This window comes from Numida meleagris, chromosome 4 (genome assembly GCF_002078875.1).
Source record: "Numida meleagris isolate 19003 breed g44 Domestic line chromosome 4, NumMel1.0, whole genome shotgun sequence".
Lineage (NCBI taxonomy): Eukaryota > Metazoa > Chordata > Aves > Galliformes > Numididae > Numida > Numida meleagris.
In genome coordinates, this window is record NC_034412.1 from 81,003,035 (window position 1) to 81,010,854 (window position 7,820).

The following is a 7,820-nucleotide window of genomic DNA, read 5'->3' on the forward strand; positions in this document are numbered from 1 at the left end:
AAACAAGCTTATTTTCAGGTGTTTTTAATTAAACTTTCTGTGTAAAACCACCTAGATCGCTCTAGTGGAGGAAGAAAAGCACCATAGAAATGTATTTTGCTTGTTTGAAGCAAGACAACAAGGAAGTAGCTACAATCATTCATTGATTAAGTATATAAAGGGGAGTAGATAATACGAACTGAAGTGAGAACCACCTTTTTTAAGACAGCTTTGCTTTCTGCAGAAAAGGTGGAGACTGCGCTAGCAGTAGTTGGTGATAGGAATTGTAATAAAAGGGTGCATTTGCCCACAAATAAAAGACAAAAGCTTGTTTTGTAAAGCGGGTGGCATGGCTTTGGAGGCAGAGGGCTATGAGCATACCACAGCTTTTGGCTCTCAGAGAGATTTGGTAGTGATGCCAATGGTAGGCATTCAGGCAGAAAAAAATTGAGTGTTAGTAAGAATTAGGAATTTATTTTAATAAGAGATGCATGTGATAAATCATCTGTTTCACAGTCAAACAGCTCTCAAGTTCTGAGAGCTAAATCAGGTAGCTTTATGGATTATAATACAAATAACACCAGCATGTGTAGGGTAGTACAGCCAGACGTGGTCGGAGTGCTGTTAACTGTATTCTCACGGAAACACATCTAAAAGTACTTATAAAATAAAATGTGCTTGATTACATATACATCTTTTGAAGAAAGCATTTATAAGCAAAAAGCTAGATTTTTGTAAGGGACTTGTTCCTTGTTTTCTGTGCAAGCAAGCGTTCCTTCAGTGTATGATTAAGATACAAAGATGCAAATATTCTTCCCATTTATTGAAAAAGGAGCTTTCTGTATTACTGTTTTGCTCATGGTTGATGTGTAAAAATGGGTTAGCAGAATGCCTTAAATGCTAATCACTGATTTTAAATTTCTGTAGGTTAGGAAATATGTCAACTTGTGAAGAGAAAACATGGAGTTCTTTCATTTTTATGTTAAGACTTGTATTCCATCTTGAGTAGTTCCTTGTTAACACAGTGCTGCTCACTGAAGCTCTGACTTGTGTGTTGTATTGCTGCTCTTTCACATCCCTAAGCAAACTGAAGGATCAGTGGGTGGTGGTTGTTTACATTTTATAGAAGTCAGTGTTTGTTTGTCTGTTTCTAAATCTTAATGGATACCTGTGAGAAATTGTCCTTGTACCTCAAAACTCACATACAAAACATGAAGGAATCTTGCAATGCAAACAACATATTGTGAATGGTTAATCCCTGCTTTCCAAAACTGAAGGACCTGTTGTATTGTGTGAGGTTTTTTTGTTTGCATTTGGATTATACCTTCTCTGGTTCCAGGATAGGTTGGATGGTTGTGTATGGACATCTGGGGAGATGGAGAAGGATGTGAAGAGGTGGTGTCTGTGAATATAAAATGTTTTATGTGGAAGACTTAACTTTGGAAAATGATTAGATTAGCTAGATCCATAAGCATGACAAACTTTAGTTGCTGGAATACAGTGCCAACAACACCCCTCAATACAGGCAGACACCAGATGGCAGTAGCTGCAGTGCTGAAGCACAGAGGGTGAGGAAATTGGCCTCATACTGGTACACCTGGTGTTTACTAATCTGGCAACTTACTAAAGCCCCTGCAGAACTGGCACTGCTGTCCAGGCTTCTCTGCTGACTGCTGCTGTGTCTTACCAGTATATCATAGACCAAACCTGAGTGAGTGTAGAATAGCTCTACAAAGTCAAAAGAGAACAGCTAAAAGGTCAGGGCTGAGATGGGGCTTTCCAAATTTCTGAAAGCGTGCTTTATTGGCAGTTGAGTACATGACTGTTGTGGCTTCAGTTTAAAAATCAAAATTTCTGTCACTTCAGCAACCTGCCATGAGGATAAAAAATTGAAAATTGACCAAAATTAAATCCCCAAATGCACAATTTTTTGTACAAATGAAGTGGCTGAACAAAGTGGTATTTGAGCTTAGCAGTTCGTATGAGCATGTTTATAAATATTGTATTCTCTGAGTGCAGTAGCTGGGGCAAGCCTTAAGATTAACGAGATCAAATTGTGAGGAAGTTTTGTAGTCTGTATTAGCTGGAGATTCTTGAAAACTTGCAGTTGATATTTAAGTGCTGAGCATAGCAAAAGTTCACACCACCTTCGATGGGGCCTCTCTTAAAAAAAAAAAAAAAAAGCAACAAATGCAATAGCAGTAAAGCCACGGCTCTTTTTTGTTTGTTTGTTCTATATGATGAGCATCAGATACAGAGGAAGCTGTTTGGGATCCACTGCTTTCATCCAGAAGGAGGAGCTTCAGGGGCTGTGTGCAACACAAGAACTCTGCCTGCAGCCTGGCAGGGACAATGCTGGCAACACTCACTGCCTTGTTACACTAATTTCTGTGGGTTTCCAGTGACAGCAGCTGGTCTCTGGGCTAGGAGGGCAACTGAAAAATACAGGAGCTGTTCTAGATACACTGTTTTTGAAGAGAATAATCCAACCGAAGGTACTGGCAAGTGTTTGATCCTTAATGTACAGCCTTTATTTTGAGGAAGCTGTCTAGTGGGGGGAAAAAAAAATCTGACCAACAATTCTGCAAATATTCTTTTCTTCACAAGAAAGAAGAAGAAGTTACACATCTTTCCACATCTCCCTTGTCTGGATTTAAAGAAAGCTTGCGTTTTTCAGAAGCATTGCAACCAAATCTGTTTGGGAGTGGGGAGACAAAAATGCAAAGGAAAGCAGGACGTAAAGGAACATAAAGAGAGAGATTAAATGAGAGTGGTAACAGAGGAAGAAAGTGTGAGAGAAAAGGCAGTTCCTACAAAGACTGTATGTCTAAGCCAGGCTTGCTCAGCTTTAACCCAGGGGCTGGTGGGTGCCAGTAGAGCTGCACCCTGCTGATGGCTGCTGCCTCCTGGTGTCCTGCACCTCCAAAGAGGCTGTGAAATCTGGAACTGCAGAAACAACATGGGCCTGAAAGGAGCCAGGAGGATATGAGGAGAAGGAGGGATGGAGGAGAAAACAGTATAAATATGTCATAATGCTGCTAGTGACAAGCCACTTGTACCCGTCACAGACAAAAATAAATGAATGGCAACCCTGTCATCACAAATGTATGGGAAGAGCATAATAATTAAGAAATGATCTGAAGTAACAATATGAATAATAGCAGAATGGTAAAGAGCTGGTGGATGGCTGTCACAATAGGCAGGTTCAGTCATGGAGAGTGTTGCCATGGATTTCAATAGAGCACAGACTGACAAAGTTGCCTGCAGTCAAATTAAAATGGAAGAAGTTCCAAAATGAGACCACACTCGAGATCATCTCCAGAAATAAAAGCCTACTTCAGTGGTATTGGTGGCAGTGAAAGCCAAGAGCAGGGCACAGCTGTGGTGAGAAACAGAAAAAGCAGAAAACAAACAGGTAATACTGCATTACATACATTAATAAATGAAAACTTATTTTACTATTTCTACTAATCTGCATTAGAAAACTATGCTTGTTTTATGGCCATTATATTGTTTCTTATTCCTCAATATCCTGCACTGCCAACTCCCCTTGGATGCTATTCTGAACCAGATGCAAGAGAAAAAAGTAAAGGCTTCAAGAAAGAAACCTCTCCCTCAATCCCCAAAATCTTTGCTTTTGGGTTTTTACAGAAATCCTTTAAGAACAACAATGTGCATGTATTCCCAACACAATATTTGCATTATTTTGTGGGTGATCTATGAGGGCTGCTCCAAAAGTAATTTGTTTCCTTTCTGGTGATAGCTTGCAACATCAGAGATGGATGTTGGTGGTATGGCACCAGAGGCTGAACCTTCCCACCAGCATTCCGTTACATGTTGTTGCTGTGTGACAGATGGCAGCAGAGGGGCAGTCTGACCAAATGGCATCTGACATGGAAGTGCAGATGAAGCAACTGTGTGTTGTTGATTTCCTCCATGTGGAAAAAAAAATGGCACCCATTGACATTCAGTGACACTTGCTGAACATTTATGGAGATCAAATACTGGATGTGAGCACAGTGAGGTGGTGGGTGATGCATTTCAGCAGTGGTGACTGTGACAGTGGATCACCTCCACTGGTACAGATGGTTACAAGCGTGGCATGAAGACTCTTGTTTATGCTGGTGAAAATGCATAGCTAATGGTAGTGACTCTGTTTAGAAGTACAGTTTTCTAGCTGAGATTTTGCTCTATCAAAAAGTGTTATTGTGCCCTTTTTTCTGTTGTCTTTAACGTGGAAATAAATAGGAAGCAAAGATGTTATTGATCTCCTGTGAACTGAGAGAATAACAAACTCTAGGTACTTAAAAGCTCCCATTATGAAATCCAGGCACAGAATCACAAGCTTGTTTGCCCACCCTGTCCAATATACTCATTGCATTAAGGAAACTGATTTATGGTAGGCAATGTCTGGCTCCTGTGTGTGCATTTTATGTCTTAAGAATGGAGGCGAAGTATTAAATAAATTAAGGTGATTCACAGTCAGTAAAAATCAGCATTCCCTAAGTATGTATGAAAACACTGAAGTTAAAGCTGTAGAGACACAGATAACAGCTGGCCTTGGAATTAAAGCTTAAGTTTGCTTCCAACATTAATACTGTGGTACAAAGCCAACAAAATACAGAAATGCCCCTCACATGCTATTCTTGTATTCTTAGATAGGAAGAAAATACAAAGCTTTCACTGAAAATCTCTCAAAATTGCATTGTATTTTTGGTATACTGCCCCTGTATTAAGGACTCATTCTAACACTTAATGCATTAGATTTGCTTCTGCATCATTGCATGACAAGTTAATCAAAGGATAGCAGGCTCTATGGTCCACTCAGCAAAACATTTGGACTCTACGTCATGGCTAAATATATTTAAGGCACGGGGGAAGTTAATGCACAAAGTGATCCTTCTGAGCAGTTTATGTGCTAGTTTATTGTAAGCTGTAAATTGCTTCTGGAGATGAAAGACATTATTTTCCGTTATTAACTATAACATAATGACACTTAATGATTCTGAAATAGTTTCAAAGCTAGGGATGAGAACATGCTCATCATAATGTAACCTAGCACTCCCGAAAGAGAGCGCATTACTGAAATATTCACCTTTCAAGCTCAGAATAAGAATATGTGGACACAATAAGACATCATATAGATACCATAAGAAACTTGTTCTGGATTTTTTGTGGTCGTTTTTACGTAAATGTAGCATTCTTAAAGATTTGTTGTGTGAAACATATGTAGAATTATTTAATCTGAGTTGGAAGGGACCCTTAAAGGCTGCAGGAATAATTTCAGATAAGAGTTTTGCAACATAAGCTCACAACTGCAAAAAGCTACATACATGTTCACCCTACCAATCTTGGGTGAATTGTGATGAATTTATACATGCCGTGGACTCCAGTGGCTTCCCAGGCCCAACAGTAGTGGTGTGTGTTTCACCTTCTTCCAGGTATCCCTTGCTGGTTGATTAAGGAATGCAATTTCCTATGCATATTTTCAGATCACAGGTGATTTAGGAACTAGAAAATTACTTTCACAGAGATTTTTGCTTCTCACTAAAAATGCATATTTTATAATCCCCTCCTGTTTTCTTATGTTTAGAACACTTTTAAGACTGTAGCAATTGGAAAGGTCAACACAATGGAAAAGGCGTTAAAAAAAGAGGTGTAATGATGGAAGGACCAGCACCATAGAAAGGCGCTATAAAGAAAGGGAAGAAGATTGCTCACCCATCTCTAAAGATTGAGGTTAATATGGAAAAAGCTCCACCAAAGAGGGATCTCCAGTAAGAGATCCTTCCTCAGTGGTAGTCAGCCCTTAAATGAGGCCTAAGAAGTTGCCTTCACCTGTGCTCCCAGGGCTGACTGGGTCTTTCCTCCAGGTGCTCAATCAGTGGTTCAGGCCGTGACTCAGCAGTTCCCATACACCTACAATGGCACACTTCAATTCTTTTCCCCTCCAGAAGGCCATACTGCAAGGTGCACATTTTTCCATACAACAGAGTAAAACTCTTTCGTGTGTGATATATTGCGGGCAGTTGAGCCAGAGGAATTTGCAGCCAATATGCAGATAATTCCTACAGTACAGCTCTTTATTTTGCCCTTACGGCTCAAACCCAGCCAGGGAATCTTTGCATGACTTGTGGGTAACCTCAGTGGCAAGGGGACTCTGGCTCACAGAATTATTTAGCTTTGTCTTTCTGCTACAGTGACGCAGTTTAAAGAGGGGTTGTTTCTCCCAAATCTTTAAAAATATTGTAAAGCTTTGGAGTGATCTTGATCACAGAATGGATAAGTTCTATACAGAATTAGATTATTTGTTAAATTAAAATCTTTTTATTCCTCTTCTCTGTAAGCAATTAACAAAATGCAAATCTTGCCTAAGCAAATGTGGCAGTAGGGAGAGAAACTTAATTTACCTTGGCAAAACTGAATTTTCTCTCACCTCCAGTCCATACACAAGAAGACAAAAATATGATCTCATGCTGTGATAGTCTTGAATTGTATTGCTCCAAGGAAAGAGCTGGCACCGAAGGAGCTGTACCGCAATACTGGGTCAGACAGTCCATGAATTGAAGTAAAAAACAACACTTAACATACTATTTTCAACAATTTGCCTCAGGTTTGTTAGTTTATTGTTTGGACTACAGATTTTCATTTTAATTTCCTGCTTATTTTAGTTTTCCTGATATCAGCAATAGCAATTCTAGAATTTATGACTGTTATAAAAATTGTTTTGAAAGACACCGTGTGATGGATTCATTCATTAAAACTGCTGCAGTTTTACATTGTGTTGTGGAAGTCACGGTGGAAATGGTTTGCATTGCAAATGTGCAAAGTAGCATAAAATTCCATGAACATGAATTTGTACCTCACTGCAGTAATAATAAAAAAAGAAAATTAATGAGTGTTTTGCATCTAGGCTAGTGATTGCAATATTCTCCAAGCAAATTAATGTTATGTTCCTTCTGTTTGAGAAAGGAGCTCTTCGAGTTCCCCAGGATCTTACGGTCCTTGGCCCCTCCTTATTTTCTGTAAGTCATGGCAGTGGGCTGCTCAAGTTTTGGAAAGGTTTATCAGATTGACGTAGAACCAGATCTAGCTCCAGAAATTTTCTCTATCAGGCTCTACAAGGAAAAAAATAAAATCAAAAAAAGGAAGAATCAGCTCTCTGTCCATAAAATTCCTGGAATGTCATGAATAGTTTGTTCCAAAGCAGAATGAACTTCTTCAGAAAACTTTCATGGCTGCCAGAAACTAAGTTGATTTCAGACTTTGAAATGTGCCAGTCTGTATCAAGATCTCTTCTTCCTTATTTCTAGGGATCATTAAAGAAAAGGATTGCATTACAGGCAATTTTTTGCCTTTGCTTTTTTCAAAGGTTGGAAGGAAGAGAGCCAGGCTTTCATTTCAAATCAAGTAACTGGAATGTTAACAAAATTATCCTTAAAATAAATGTGAGTTTTGATGTACGCTAGTTAGTATATTAAGGTAAAGTCTGGTATGTGGCTGGCATTGCTGGAAGATATTTTAAAGACTGCTTCAAAATAGTGTAAAGCTGATGATGGATCAAAAGAAGGAATACACAGAAATAACATTTATTGACACTGCAAGCAGAATATTTGGGGGTTGATATCATTCCAAAACGTGATTTTAAATATGTTGGTGTAAAAATCTTGGCTTTGTCTTGTAAAGCCAACTGGCTACAAAATCTCTTAATTACTGAATCTTGAAGAAGTCCAGAAAAAAAAAAAAAAAAAAGATTTAGAATTGCACAGCTCTCATAAAACTGGAAAAGGTAATAAAAATGGTAATACTGAATAGTTTTATAGATCATTTTTTTAACATTG